This window comes from Gorilla gorilla, chromosome 1 (genome assembly GCF_029281585.2).
Source record: "Gorilla gorilla gorilla isolate KB3781 chromosome 1, NHGRI_mGorGor1-v2.1_pri, whole genome shotgun sequence".
Classification (NCBI taxonomy): Eukaryota; Metazoa; Chordata; class Mammalia; order Primates; family Hominidae; genus Gorilla; species Gorilla gorilla.
Window position 1 is genome coordinate 52,448,174 of NC_073224.2, and position 14,231 is coordinate 52,462,404.

The 14,231-nt window shown below is 46.0% G+C and overlaps 1 protein-coding gene across 6 annotated transcripts in view; it reads left to right on the forward strand.

Annotated features, from left to right (window-relative positions):
• Positions 1 to 14,231, forward strand: part of PLEKHA6 (pleckstrin homology domain containing A6) — a 153,245-nt gene that overhangs the window by 65,533 nt on the left and 73,481 nt on the right. The window contains exon 1 of one of the 6 annotated variants that reach the window (XM_055368973.2): positions 4,978 to 5,420. The exons of the other annotated variants lie outside the window; for them this stretch is intronic. The gene's annotated coding sequence lies outside the window, so the exon portion shown is untranslated. Of the gene's footprint in view, positions 1 to 4,977; positions 5,421 to 14,231 lie in introns of those variants that run through there. 6 annotated transcript variants of the gene reach the window in all.

Below are 14,231 nucleotides of genomic sequence, written 5' to 3' on the forward strand. Positions count from 1 at the left end.
GTGCCTGTCCCCAGCACACTCTAGCCCATCGTTGTGGAACTGGGATTGTTAGGATATGGGTAAAGAGGTCCTGTTGTCCTCTCCTGGGTGAGCCAGCCAAATATTTACCAAAGCAGCGCTGCCGAGGAAAGGTGCCAGGACCCAGGTGAACGTTGTGTTTGTGCTGCCCAAACAATGTCATGCTTCATGGGGTCCTGAGCCTCCCGGCCCTGTAGTAAGGCCTGGAGCCAGACCCAAGCAAGGGCAGGTTGTAGGAAAGCACAGGACTGTGTGCCACTTGTGAGCCAGAAAGGTGTCACTCTGCCGTTGAGTGTTTCTGGGATGCTTTGAATGGTTTTGCTCTTGTTTCCTCCATCCCAGGAAGGCTTGAACACCCCCAGAGGGTGGAATCTGGAGAGGGACAGTAGGATTGCTGTGTGCTGTTTATCTCTCCCATGCTTCTGATGGAAATGATGGAAATAAGCATTTCTGCACATTTCAGGGACAGAGTGAGGTTGGCAGAGATGATCGACTGTCATGGAAGCCTTGGATTGTAGGGAAAAGACTGGGTTTTGAAGCTGAGTAGACCTAACTGAATTTTGGCTGTGTCACTGACTAGTTGTGTGATGCTGGGCAAGTTAGCTAACTCTTCTAACCATGAGTTTCCTGTGCTATAAAATGGGAATACCACCACCCACCTCCAGAGTTTCTGTAGGAATTCAGTGAGACAATATGTATAAAGCATCTATCCAGCACTGGCTCAAGCATTAGGCATTAGCATTTTGTCATGTAGCACCAACTTAATGCCTGTAGTAGGAAGGGTAAGGAATGGGCTGAGACCAGAGGAAATGCTTTTGCACGAGGGATTCAGTTTAGATCTTAGGATCCATTTTCTGAGTTTAAGGATGTTAGGGCCCGGATGGCCATGGATGATTGTGAAGTTTCCTCCTCTAAAGAAATAAAATGATTCCCTTTAGAGTGTAATCTTAGGGCTTTCATGTTGGGAAGTAGGAAACGGAATTATATTCAATTTCATTCAATAAACATTTTTGAGCAAAGGTACTTTCAGTTCCAAAGAGTTGATGATTTTGTGTGTTTAAAAACCCTTTGAACATCTTGGAAGGAAGAAATATTTGAAAACTGTATTGTATTTGGCAGTTATCATTAGTTTTTTTTTGTTACACTCAAGAAGCCTTAATCTGCTTAGTTCTGGAACTAGAAACAATGAGTAGAAGCAGAATAATTTTTTTTTTTTTTGACACAGAGTTTCGCTCTTGTTGCCCAGGTTGGAGTACAATGGCGTGATCTCGGCTCTCCACAACCTCTGCCTCCCAGGTTCAAGTGATTCTCCTGCCTCAGCCTCCCGAGTAGCTGGGATTACAGGCATGTGCCACCACACCTGGCTAATTTTGTATTTTTAGGAGAGACAGCGTTTCTCCATGTTGGTCAGGCTGGTTTCAAACTCCCGACCTCAGGTGATCTGCCTGCCTCAGCCTCCCAAAGTGCTGGTATTACAGGCATGAGCCACCTCGCAGAACTTTCTAACAGCAATCTTCAACAATGGAGCAGGCTACCTTCCAAAGTAGTGAGTGTGCTGTCTCTGCAGGAGTTCAAGCGGCCTGTGGATAACCATCTTTCATAGTGGTTGCAGAGGCCTTTTCCTGCACCGGCTGGGAGGGCAGACTGCTTAATGCTGAGATCCCTCCAAAATGTGGGAGGCTGTCATTCTGGGATCACCAAAATCTCCCAGCTGAGGATAAGGGGTTTCCCTAACTCTAGGCTAATGCACTAGAGATTGGAATTAGGGCGAGTTCCTCCCCATACCCGCATCATCACCGGAGGCATTCTTCCTGACTTCCTTCTCCAAAGCAGAGCCTCTTTTCTCTCTCTAAATGTCCTTTACTACGATTTTTTTCCCCAAAGTCTTTGAGCTTTTGTGTACTCTCCCTGCTGCATGTCTCAGAACCAGCTTTTATTGTAGATGAGTCTTTGCCCTCTGTTCCTAATCATTTCTAGCAGGATGAGAGATTGGCAATCAAGCAACTATTTATTGCATCTCTACTACGTACAAGGCATTTGTATAGGAGCTGAGAGGGAAGGCAAGGAATTGCAATAAACAGTCCAATCCTTAAAAATCTTCAGTCTCTCTTTTGGAAAAACGTTTTTGGCGTAAAAAGTCAGTTGAGGGTCAAGGTTGTATGTAAATGACAGTTGAGCAGTAAAGACAGTAGTAGGAATGCGGGAAGGGGAGGGAGTAAGAGATGGCCAGTAGTAGGCTGAGGCACTTTGGTGAACTGGGCCAGTGGATTTCAGATCTGACTGCTGTTGGGATGAGAGACTGAAATAGAAGAGTCAAAGTTGACCTGGCAGTTATAACCCTGTTTAACCAGGAGAGTTAACATTGACATTGATAGAAGTAAGAGTGAACTTAGATGGGGAGCCCATTCATAATTGATTTTTGTTTTTTTACTTGCATGCATAGTAGTCAAACAATATAGAAAAGTATTCAGTGAAAGTCTCTCTCTCGATCTATCTCTGATCTATGCCCAGTCCCCTGCTTGGAGATGATCACTGTTACCAGTGTCTGCTACATCCTTCCTGAGAGGCTGTAAGCTAGGGGTCGGCCAGCTGTGACCCATGGGCCACATCCAGCCCACTACCTAATTTTGCGTGACCCTTAAGCTAAGAATGGTGTTTATATTTGGTGCTGAAAAAATAATCAAAAGGAGAATGATGTTTTGTGACACATGAAATTCAAATTTTAGTGTCCACAAGTAGAGTTTTATTGAAACACAGCCACACTCATTCATCTATGCTTTTTTGTTTCTGCTCATTTGTTTACTTATGAGTGGCTGCTTTTGCACTATGATGGTAGCATTGAGTGTAACAGGGACTGTATGGCCTACAAAGCTAAAAATATATATCTAACCCTTTACATAAAAAGTTTGCTGACTCCTGCTCTAGGCAAATATAATAATATTGGTAGTTGTTAACATAAATTATTTCTTAGTCCAAGAAGCATCATACTAAATTGATACTATCTTCATTTACCATATCTTGTACAGTTCCTTCTCAATATGGTCATGCATTACTTAATTTTGGGGCTACATTCTGAGAAGTGCATTTTTAGGCAAGTTTGTTGTCATGCGAACATGACAGTGTACGTACACAAGCCCAGGTGGTATAGCCTACTACACACGTAGGCTTTATGGTGTAGCCTATTGCTTAAACCTGTACCGCATGCTACTGTACCGAATGCTGTAGGTAGCTATAACACAGTGGTATGTGTGTACCTAAATATAGAAAAAGTACAGGAAAAATGCAGTGTTATAATCCTATGGGAACACTTTTGTATATGTGGTCCATCATTGACCAGAATGACCTTATGCGGCATGTGATTGTACAATGATATATTAGTCAGTGGGTGGTCAATCTTAAGTTGATTGTAGCATGCTGAGTTTAAGGTTCAGTCTGGTTACCCTCAGGAAAATGCTCAGTAGGTGGTTGGGCTCATGGGACTGAAGCTTGGAGCCTGGAGGTTGAGATGTGAGGGAGACCTGCAGGGAGTCTTCAGTGTGAATCTGTCTATGACCTCAGCCTGCACGTCAAATATTTCCCTTAACAGAAATGAAGCATTACATGCTGAGCACTGTACAAAGTAAACTATGGATGTTAATAGAGTGACAGAAAGACAATGAATGAGAAACATGAAACCAGCCACTGGAGGAACAGCAAATACTACAGGCAATTTAGAGTTACCTTCTTGAGGCCGGGCGTGGTGGCTCAAGCCTGTAATCCCAGCACTTTGGGAGGCCAAGGTGAGCGGATCATGAGGTCAGGAGATCAAGACCATCCTGGCTAACCCAGTGAAACCCCGTCTCTACTAAAAATACAAAAAAATTAGCCAGGCGTGATGGTGGGTGCCTGTAGTCCCAGCTACTCGGGAGGCTGAGGCAGGAGAATGGCGTGAACCCGGGAGGCGGAGCTTGCAGTGAGCCAAGATTGTGCCACTGCACTCCAGCCTGGGCGACAGCCAGACTCTGTCTCAAAAAAAAAAAAAAAAAAAAAAAGAAAAAAAAAAAAGAATTACCTTCTTGAGTCAGCTGGCGACTGGAGGTAATGTGGAGTGGTGAGCAGAGTGGGAAGAGCAGTGGGCATTTACTGAGTGCCTACCATGTGCCCATGTATACATGTTACCTTATTTACTGTGACTCAGGTGGGATCCTTAGCCTCATTTTACAGATGAGGAAATTGAAGCTCAGAGAGGTTAAGTGATTTTTTTTTTCTTGCAATCAGTGATCCAAGTGAGTATCTAGTTGTATTAAAGCATGTTTCCAACTGACATTGATTGATTGATTGATTGACAGGGTCTCGCTCTGTCACCCAGGTTGGAGTGCAATGGCATGATCATAGGATCATAGCTCACTGCAGCCTCAAACCCCTGGCCTCAAGCAATCCTCCTAAAGTGTTGAGATTATAGGCATGAGCCACCGCCTGGCCCATCTGACTTGTAAGCCTCTTATTTTCCTTCTACCATCCAAGATGCCGAATCGGGCTGGGAGTCACTCCCTGGCTTTGCCAAGCCATGTCATCATCCTGGCCTCAGCTCTCTCATCTGCAAAATGAGGCATTTATTACAATTGCTACAGTCCCTTCCTAGTCTCACCTGGCCTAATTCTATTATGGGTGGAAACACAAAAGAAAGGGGAGCTCCATAAGAAGGATATGCAGAAAATTGGGAGAGGTGAGGAAGACAAATTTAGCCATTTATATATGTCAGACCCAGTTATCCAGAATCGGATCCTTAGGAGAATATTCCCTAATATGGAGGAATAGTCTCAAAATCTCTGCTCTTAAGCTGCAGACTTGCCTGTTGCCCTTATTGCCTCGATCCTGAGTGCCACTTAAGCACCTGGACTTGAACTGCTGGAGGGGTTGGGGCTGGGAGAGACAGTGGAGAGCACCTGGCAGGGCTCTCTCCCAGTGCCTGCACCTCTGGGCTCAGCTCCGCTGGGCTAGCTCAGCTTAGGGTTTCAGGAGTTGCTGCAGCTAGAGGGCTGTCTGATGTTTCCAAGGAGCAGGCGGGGTAGGGAGTGAGGGGAATGCGAGGGCGGGTAAGCCATCAGACCCGAGGAACTGGGGGTGTGAGTGTGTTTATATAGGACTTGGCCAACCTGCAGTTTCAGATTTCAGAGCCAGCTTTATTGGGAGACGTTCCTTAGGTTTTCAGTTAGCGCTGGAGCAAGGAGAGAGCTGACACCAGAGTCTTCCTGGAAGGCTGGGGGAATTCTGGAATCCCGGGCTCTCTCCCTGTCTCTTTCCTTCTCTTGGGCAGTGCATCCGCCACCCTTGGCAGTTTTCTCCGATCAGAAGTATTGCTTCACTCCTTCTCAGTCGGCAGTCTGCGTCTCCCAGTTGGGTCCTGACATCTGGCATGGAAGGTAAAACCTAGGGTCCTGGGGATCTCCGCTAGGAAGAACTTTGGCCAGCCAAACTTTCAGTGGAGAGGACCCGGGAGAAAAACTCACATGTTGGGCAAAGAGCAGTATTTCACAGTAAGGCAGATATGAATGAGTGTGAGTGTGTGAGAGTGAATGTATGTGAGTGTGTGTGTGGTGCAGGTACTTCTGTTAATAGTTGGGAAGCAAATCTTTTACCTGTTCTTCCTCTTTCTTTTACCTCTTCTTCTTTTCATTTATCCCTTCTTTCTCTCCTAGCAAATAAGAATATTGCATAAATGTTCATCTTCCTCAGGGTCTCTCATTAAAAAGTTAAAGAAAATGTCTAATTTCTAGAAGGTGACTATTTTCTCCCTTGGGGGTAGGGGGCTGCAGAGGGAATTTAGAGACATAAGTACAACCCATGTGTATCCAGAGGACTGATGCCCCTAGGGTAAGCCCTGGATTTTGTAGGTGCTTAGAACACTTGTTTTTTTAATTTTAGATGGTGGGGGATGGTGTACATGTACAGGTTCATTACGTGGATATATTGCATAATGCTGAGGTTTGGGCTTCTGTTGAACCAGTCACCCAAATAGTGAATATAGTACCCAATAGATTTCTCCCCCATTTTGGAGTCCCTGGTATCTATCTACTGTTGTTATCTTTATGTCCTGGAACATTTCTTATAAATCTACCTGTAAAGCTGTCTGTTGGGAAGGTGAGATCCGTATGCATTCCAGCATGGTCTCCATGTGAAATTAGCTTGAACCAACCCAAGGGATCAAAGCTATGAGGGGCAAGTGGCAGGAGCACTTTCTTCTCAGTGCCTCAGAATTGGGCAGGATGGAGGCCAAAGCCTTGGAAGAGGGGGAGGAGGAATTGGCATTTTGCCTGAAAGCAGAAATTTGGGCGAGACAGGTGATTGGTGGATGGTGGGTAAGGCTGGCTGAATGTGGCCCCGTCTTCCTAGGGTTTGTGTGGTGTTTCTTGGTGGCAAGGAGCAGAGATCAGAGAACTGCCTTGTACAGGGGCTGGTGGGTGGGCAGCCTGGCCTGGCTGCCATCTGAGCAGTCACTGGTCCTGTGGGCAGCACATGCTGTGAGGTAGGATCTCGCAGGAATGGTGGGTGGCCCAGACTCAATGGGACAGAGCCAGAGGCTGGAGGTGGTTTTTGAAAAGCAGATTTGGGGTGGTGAGATATACACTGGAGGAGGAACGTGGTGGAGAAAGCTAGAGAAAGAATATGCGGTGGATGGAAAGGAACAAAAAGAGGGATTGGGGAGTCCTAAACTCTGACACATTCCAAAGCTGCAGCCAGGCAAGGGATCTCAACTCTCAATGTCGATACAATCCAGAATAGGTGAGAAAACCACCGTTTGCCTACTGACTTCTGAATATAGTGGGAGAAATGTATGAGAGGTGATGCGGGATGGACAAAGTGCAACAAAAATACATTTTAAGCCTAAGAAATCATATAGTACAATGGAATTTAGAAGGCAATCACACAGCCATTTATTAGGCAATATAATTAATAGGCTGTACAGTCTGGTTATTTTTGAAACTATGGGCATTAAACATTTTTTTATTTATGTCACCACCTACTTCCAAATAGAATTCATAGCATCTTTATGTATTTGGTAGATGCTGCTGTGCATAATTTTGGCCAAAAGAGAGTCATAATTTCTTCCTTTTGTTCAATTGTACAGTGCTTTGCAGCTCAGACCAAGTGTGCTTTCATACCCACACTCCCATTCTAGCTCAATTTAGCAGGTGTTTACTGATCCCTCTTCTTCCCTAAGCAGTGTGCTAGATTTTGAGTATAGAGAGATGGAAAAGAACTGGATCTGCCTTCAAGGGTCTCTCAGTCTACCTGCAATCCTGTAGGGAAGATGGGAAAAATATTCCTACAATATAGATGAGGAAACTGGAGCCAAAAGATGCTGCTATGGTGAGTCAGCAGGAGGGATGGATTAGAATCCAACTCCTAATCCAGCGTGCCGCAGTACTGCATGCACCTCCCTCTACCCACTGCCCAGCAATACACGCACTTTCCTTTACCTGTTCATCCCCCATACTTTCTGCATCAGAGTAATGAGAAAGAAGCAGTGATAGGGAAGGCAGAGCGGAAAACTGCTCCCTGGTATGGAACCAGTCCTCTCTGGGCCCCCTCATCGTGCAATTGAAATGGCATCACTGGGTCTATGTTACGTTGCCAATTTGATGCTCCCTACCACGCACCAGAGGCATACTTTTTTTCCTCAGGTGATTCTTGACTTGGAGTAGATTGCCTTCTTCTCTATTGTCCCTGAATTATTTGAACAGGCAAGGATATGGTAAAATTCAGGGGCTCACAGAAATTTAAGAGGTTTCAGTAGGGTGGTAGATGCTCACTGGACACCTGCTTTATAAAATAACAACCAATGTTTGTTCAGTGCCTTGTAATTGACAGAGTGCCTTTAATATAAGTAAAGAATAGTATGTGTATTAATTTCCCCCTCCCTTCCATACCTGCCCTACTCAGGTTTTCTAGAAGGTCTGAATCCCAAAAGCGTAGGATCTTTCTCTTAATTTTTAGGCTCAAGCTAAAAGGGACATGGAGCTGTCTTCTGGCCCAGTGATTCCCACGTTTTGGTCTGTGACAGAGTTTTCACCAGTCTGAGGTAAAATAAGAAAAATAGGGAAAATTTACCAATTTTTTTCAGAAAGCAAAATGTATTAGAAGACATCTTTTAGGGGCAGGAGATGTGCTGAAATATTTACTAGCTTATCCTTTTTCAGAGCTGATGGTGAGAGTAGGTGGTAATCAGGCTTTTAAAATATCCTTATTTAGCAAAATTAAAAGTTGACAATCTTATATTGGTTGTCCCTGATAAGGCCAATTTTGGGGCAGATTTCTGAAAACTTGAATTCTGATCTTGTGACTACCATCTTTCCCTGCGGGTCTTTAGAATGTGATAAACTGATAAACACATTGAGTCTTTCTCCATTCTTACTTTGTGAGAGGTTTCTACCTCCAGGGTCAGGCCCCTGGTGAAGGAATGTACTCTCACTTCCTCTTCCCCTTTGTCCTGAATAGCAGGGATAGCAGGGCTTTGGGATTAGGACTTGCGCATTCTTATTCCCACAGTCGTCTTTTGGAAATGAGGGAGGTCGTCTTCTATCTTTGGAAAAGAGCAAGGAGATCTGTGGATTGGATTTTGGGAATAGTGTGAGAAACATGTTGTTAACCGGGTGGTTGAAGTCAAGAACATTTAAAAATCTTGATATCAATTTTTGAAATGGTGGGTCTTCTTGAACTCTCAAGAATATAGGCTAAGCCTGGCACAGTGGCTCACACCTGTAATCCTGGCACTTTGGGAGGCTGAGGCGGGCAGATCGCTTGAGCTCAGGAGTTCAAGACAAGCCTGGGCAACACGGTGAAATCCGATCTCTACAAAAAAACACAAAAATTAGCCAGACATGGTGGCACACGCCTACAGTCCCAGCTACTCAGGAGGCTAAGGCAGGAGGATCGCTTGAGCCAAGGAGGCAGAGGTTGCAGTTAGCCGTGATTGTGCCTCTGTACTCCAGCCTGGGCAATAGAGTGAGACTCTTGTCTCACCACCGCCCCCGCACCCCAAAATAATATAGATTGGAGCTTTTGTAAATTTGGAGGCTCCTGGGGGTATTAGAGTGTCTGAGTCTTCTACCTTTTGAGGATTCAGACCTGGAATTACAACAAATATGTGGGAAACCCCAGACAGGTCCCCAGCTGCCAGAATCTGAAACACATGGTTGGTGTGCACATATGTGCAGACTTGTATGAGCAAAAGCTTTTAGGAAAAACTCAGTTTGAAACCACCCTAGGACTTGAACTAGATGCTCTTTTTTGAGGTTCATTCTAGGACACTTTTCCTAAAAGCAGATACCCAGGACTTCTTTATATAAGAAAACTTTCTGATTTTTTCATCCCATTTTCATGTCCTGAAATAAGAGCCCTCCTAGCCTAGGAAAGTGGTTAAGATTCCTAAATTAGGAAGGTTGTTCAACTGTGGGGAGAGGGTGAGAGGGTGGCAGATTCTTGAGCTTTCTCAGGGCAAAGAGGCATAGGAAAGTGACTAAAGGAAAGATTAGGCTCTGATCTGGAAGACCAGGCCAAGGTGTATGAGATTTTCTTTTCCAGACAGTTCCTAGATAGTGATGGGTCAGTCCAGCAGCATAGCCCTTAAGAACGGTGATGCAGGAAAGCCTGAACCTGTGACTGATGATGGATATCATGGGGCTGTTCAAACTAGCAGAGGGGGGAAAGAAAGAAAGGGATCCAAGAAGTGTAAATTAAAGATAGCTGCCACTTGAGGAGCTTCTTCAGGGTAGACCCCTCCGTGCTTCATCTGATGGCTCCACCTAGGGTTGGGCAGATGAATGATGGTGACAGGCAGTGGTTTTCTTTTTCTTTGAGATGGAGTTTTGCTCTTGTCCCCCAGGCTGGAGTGCAATGGCTTGATATCGGCTCACCACAACCTCCACCTCCTGGGTTCAAGCAATTCTCCTGCCTCAGCCTCCCAAGCAGCTGGGATTACAGGCATGCGCCACCACGCTCGGATAATTTTGTATTTTTAGTAGAGATGGGGTTTCTCCATATTGGTCAGGCTGGTCTCAAATTCCTGAGCTCAGGTAATCTGCCCGCCTCGGCCTCCCAAAGTGCTGGTATTATAGGCGTGAGCCGCTGTGCCCGGCTGGCAGTGGTTTTCTTAGCCCACCTCTGGTCCCCTCCAGTGGTGGCTTTCCCCAAGGAGGCTTTCCCCAAGGAGGATCTTTTCTTAACTTTGGATAAGTTTGGGACACAGCATTAGGGAGTACAGCTAAATTCTTAGAGATTAGAATCTCTTCTGAGATGTTCAAGCCAGAAGGAAGAAGGCGTTAATCATGCAGCATGGCTTTTCCTGAATGCAAAGACCAGCCTGGGCAACATGGCACAAGCAAGGTCAACAAGGATATTCCTGGACTTTTGAAGATGTCCCCCTCCTTATCATGGTGAGATTATGGAAAGCAATACCTGGACTCCAGGGCCAGCTTTGTCTCTAACTTGCTTCATGGTCTTGGAAAACTCAATCCTTCTCTCTGGGCCTCAGATTCTTCATTTGTAGCATGAGCGAATTGAATTTGATTGCCACCATCCTCTTTGTTTAATTCTGCATGCCTCAGGTCTCCATGTGATACACAGTAGGGCGTTTCTAAGAATTTCATGTAGATGTTATCACTCCAAGAAAAGAAGCATCCACAACCTCTTTCTGAACTGCAGGTCTACTGCCCAACAGTCGTATGCCTGTTGGAAAAGTGGCTGAAGGTGGCAGGATGGACTAGGTCTTCTCAAGATAGCAGGTCCAAGGTCAGAAGTGAGAAGTCCACTTGGATGACTGTGCCTTAGAGTGGGTTGAGTCCATAATAATCATCAGTAAGTCCCTAAAATGTACGACTAGAGCCAAGAGATCTGAGAATTGCCCAACATTTTTCACTGTTACTGACCAGGGCTGGTTTCCCATTTTAAAAGCCTCCTGAGGCCATGAAACAGCATCAGGAGAAACATGCCAAACCTGTTCGGCTGTGTGTTGATATGTTTGTTTCTCACCCTAATGTCCCATCATCATCATCCCCCTCACAATTGGAATTCCTTCCTTCAATTCCTCATAAACTCAAGCCCCCCTTCTCTCTGTTTCCCCTGCAGCTCTGTCATTTATCCCCTGGGAATGGCCCTAGGGAGTAAGTGGTACAGATGAAGCCATGGGGTGGTGGTAGGGTGGAGAGAGGGCTGGAAGCCCAATGAGGTGGGGAATTGGGTGGCGTGTTTGGACTCTGTGGGCATGTCTATACCTGAAGTCCAACCAAATAACACATTGCCTCCGCCAGCTCTATTCAGCGTAGAAATGCAGCAGATTGCTGTAGGCTGATGAGCTGTTCTTTGAATCCTCTCCCCTGTCCCATGCCAACATGCATTCCCAGGAGCCAGCTCCAGGCTGCAGGAACCTAGAGACTCTCCAGACTGGTGGTGAGGCAAGTGCTTTGACTCACTGTCAGCATCTTTAGCTTAAATAACTCTGGTGACTCTGCTGAAACTCCTGTCTTCTTGGAGCTAGAGAGGTGGCTTGTATAGCTCTATACTTCATTATCTGAAATCTTTGGGGCCTATGGATTTTAGAATGGTAAAGTGGTACACATTGTTTATTACATAAAACCTTCAGTAGGATCTGGAGCAGCTCCATAATCAAACATATTAATATCCTGCAGCCAGACTGAGAGCGTCACATGAGTGGGATAAATAAAGGCTGTAAAGAGTCTCATGCCAGTTCAGGTCGCAGTTTGCAGCTAAATATGCTCAAGTCAGGTTGAGTTTTGCTGCCAGTTAGGACAAAACTTTCAGTTCAGACATTTGTAGGTTTTGGAATGCTATGAAAGCATTGCGGCTCTGTATTGCCTCATATAGTCTTATAGGGTAGGAATTGGTCTTCCCATTTTACAGATGAGAAAGCTAGGGTTTAGAGAGGATCAATAACTTGTCCATTGACATTCAGCTGATAAGTGGGCTGAGCTGTCATTCCAATCCAGGTCTGTCTGCCTGCAGAGCTAGGCTTTTCCTCCAAGGTAATACCTCTTTAGAATGAATGAAGACGACTCAAGGGTGGGCACGGGGAGCTCTGACTTTGACATCTTCTCTGATTAGGGGGGTACTTTCTGGACATCTGATAGGGATCATTTATTGGCTTGTTCTTATTTATACATTGACTTCTGGGATCCCAGTAGGCTAATGGCTCAGAAGACAGGAAGCTAAATTTCAGTCAACTTTGTGGCTTACAAGAAGAATCCAGCTGGCTTTGTCGGGGCTGTGAGAGCCAAGAACAAATGGGGTCAAGTTGGATTTAGTGAGAGATGCATCATCCGCAGTGGAAGAAACCCCCATACAGAGCCAGTGAAATGCACAGTGCTTCCTGCTTCCCCACCCATTGCCTGGCTGGAGAAGTGTTCCCTTGAGTGGGGACCTGTCCTGAGAGAAGGATTGTCCTCAAGGATCATGAGCCCTGGGTAAGCTTGAGAGTGATGAGCAGCTTGAAATAGGGAGAATTCAATTAGGGAGTCTCTCTGGTCTTCATTAGTGATATGAAAAAACAGTCAAAGGAAGCACTAATTCAATCTGCTGAAGATGCACCCTGCTTTTAACACATCATTGGAAAGATGGACCCTGGTCTGTTGTCTGGGCAATGGCATAGATAACCTCCCTCTTCTATCTTCTAAGTACTGTCAGATGGCGGCTGCCATTTCTGGGTCATCTCTAGGTCAGGCAAGATCTGGACTCTTAATATTCAGGCACATGTGTCCATGGTGTTCCTCTGTGGTGAGGAGCCTGCCATCAGTGAACTCCGAGCAGTAGAAGGGCCGGCTGCTCTGGCAGGGGAGTGGCCTGTGCTTCACTAGGAAGACACCCATTAGGAAGGGTGGTAGGTTAGTTTCCACAGGAACAAAGAACATCTGCTCCAGCCAACTAGAGAACAGATGGGGCAAAAAATATTCTTAAAGGGGACATTAGCTCATGGAATTGGTGCCAGGGAAGTAGGCCTTTCTAAAGAAGACATGAGGGGGCAGGTTAAACCTCTTAGCCTGAGAGAACTGTGAGGCCCTAAGACAGTAGAAGACCCACGTTGCTTTGGAAAGTGCAGGAGAAAGAATGCAAGATGTTTTCTCCCCTCAATAATGGCTGTCCTCTGGGAAAATGTCTCAAAGCTGTGTCAGCTTGCTGGCTGCCAGCTCAGAGCTCCTGAGTCCTTCGGTCAGCAGTCCTCTCCTGCCACCTTCCCTATGGACCTTAGCTCACCTATATGACACACCCCACTTCTGTTGCCAGCTCCCTCTTAAACATCCCAGGAGCTCTTCTGCACTGGGCAGTAGGAAGCTCACCTGCTTTCTCTGACCCTCCTCTTTCTTCCTGTCCTCTCAGATGGCCTGGTGTCTAGGCTGGTGACAGCCTCCCAGCACCCTTTTCTGCTGTCTTTAGACAAAATTCCCAGTGCTTTCCCTTCTTCCTCCTGTTTGCTTTCCTTTTCTTCCTCATACCAACCATGTGTGCAAAGTCTAGATGGAGACTTTGGGTCCTCTGGAAATTATCTTGTCCCTTCCTCTGGGATTAATTTGTGACTTCTGGGTACAAGTTACTGACTACTCAAAGCAGCTGAAGCCCCAGAGGGGATTTAATTATAAGGGTGCTGGGGTGTCTCTCAGAGCTCAAGGTCAAAGAAATGGCTGGATCACAAGAACAGACTAGAAGCAAGAAGCTGAATGCCACAGATATGGTCTTTGCCCCTCTCTGTGTGCTGGCTCATTCATTTCTCTCATTGCAGAGAGGACTTTCAGCTTCCTGGTCAGTCTATAGGAAAGAAAAGATGGAAAAGCAGCTCCTTCCTGTGCACATCACCAATAGAGTCGCCTGGAGAAGGGCTGGCCTCTTTTTTCCCTCCATCTCTGTTCCCATCCCTGGGGAGGGATTTTGGCTGAGCTGAGATCAGGTGGCTACCCCATGTAACCACAAGAGTGGGTAGGGTTTAGGCACATGGTTATTTCCTTAACCATGGATCTAGGGATGGGGCCAGTTTCTAGAGAGGGGTTAGTACTTTCTGTTGCACATTAGCCCTTCTTGGACCTCCAAGCCTAGGGGAGTCTGGCCTAGAGAGTTTACACACCCCAACTCCTCTCGCTTGGCTCTTCTCCTGCCTGGCATGAGGACGGGCAAGGCCTAGCAAGGAGCAGGGTAGTCTGACTGACGGAACCTGGGGCATGGCTGTGTGT